Source organism: Priapulus caudatus, unplaced genomic scaffold (assembly GCF_000485595.1).
Source record: "Priapulus caudatus unplaced genomic scaffold, Priapulus_caudatus-5.0.1 Scaffold1200, whole genome shotgun sequence".
Classification (NCBI taxonomy): Eukaryota; Metazoa; Priapulida; class Priapulimorpha; order Priapulimorphida; family Priapulidae; genus Priapulus; species Priapulus caudatus.
The window spans coordinates 14,082-15,745 of record NW_014578261.1 but is presented as its reverse complement, the minus strand read 5'-3'; positions in this window follow the sequence as shown (position 1 = coordinate 15,745).

The following is a 1,664-nucleotide window of genomic DNA, read 5'->3' as shown; positions in this document are numbered from 1 at the left end:
AGAGAGAGAGAGAGAGAGAGAGAGAGAGAGAGAGAGAGAGCGCGCGCGAGAGAGAGAGGGAGAGAGCGATAGCGTGCCTCGTACGTGAGTCGGTCGCTCTTGCGACTATTGGATTCTTCGTATTTGGTCATAATTTAGAGATTTCACGAAGCAACGAACCCGTGTGCTTTCCTGAAGCGATTGCGGGATGCATGCAGGGTTTTCACCGTGTGTGCCTGGAACGTTATTGCTTTGTCTGTGCGCGTGTTTGTAGCGGCGGTGTTATTATGTACGCATCTTCTTCTTCCTTCTCCTCCTCTTCATCCTCCACACCCTTCGCCTGTTCCTGCTCCTTCTACTCCTCCTCATCCCTCATCTGCCCACACAGAAAGAGGGAGCGAGAGACAGAACGGGAGATAGAGGGGGGTGCAGATAGGGGGAGAAGGAAGAGCGGGAGAGACAGATAAAGCAAAACTCGTGAAGGACACGGAGAGGAAAGAGGTAAAGCGTGAGAAAAACGCAGTGTGACGCAGCAACTTTCAAACGTTAAGAAGAAATCGGCCCATGACAACACACATCGCGCATTATAACATACATGCTAGCCTCATCGCTAGCGCACACGCATCACCTTCCTCTATTCATAGGTGTAGTAAAGCGAGAGTTATAGAGAGGAAGGACAATTCAACCTGTACAAACGTGCGTCGTCCATAATATCCAAGCGTAAGCAATCATGTAGTCTGAAGAGCCATGCTAATCTTGCGTAGAGCAAGAACACATCGTAAGCAGAATAAATAAGATTGTCTAACCGACACGCATGCGTTCACTGTCGGTCTCGCAAACGTCCCATACACACACTCTCTCACACACATTCGCAATTAAAATCTTAAAATACGCCACCCGTTTCATCTGCGAGGTGGCACATTACAGAAAGTATTAAAAGTATTAGAAGAAGAAGTATTAGAATTTCTCGCGCAGGATACAGAATATAAGAAAGAAATCGAAGAGATTTCTTTCATGCAAACTTTCTTTAGCGAAGCATCTTTGGATATTCGCACGTGATACAACTCACGCTACGTTTTTTTTATTACAACTTGATGACAATGACTTTCCCCGCCAAATAATACATTCCTGTACCGCCGAGAAAAATTGAGAAAAATGGAGAAAAATGGAGAGAGAGAGAGAGAGAGAGAGAGAGAGATTACAGCTACGGATTGAATAGCACCCATAGCAACCACGACAATAACAACAAATAACTGCGAATAATAGTTGCTCGGATGCATAGTCCCCTCGTGGCGCCATCTTTGATGAAAAAAAGAAAACTATTCTATATTGTGTAACTTTAATCGACACCAACTCGAGAGGACCGACTCCAATTACGGAGAGGAGACAACTCGATTCACGGAGAGGCAGAGACAGATTGCGAACGTAAGTCGCCCCTGTTTGTGGTCGTCGCATTGGGAGATAAGCCGCAGTCTGGTTGCGCTGACTCGTGGTCAATAAGACTGACCAGTGGCAGAAGGCCGTAGAGGCGGCAATAGGAGTTACCAGCTCGCTCGCCACGCTAATCCGGGGAGCTTTACCGGCGGTGACCCGTGCGTATTAGCAGCGGCACCCAGCCGCGAAAGAGAGAGAGAGGGAGAGGGGGAGAGGGGGAGAGGGGAGAGGGGGAGAGAGAGACAGAAGAC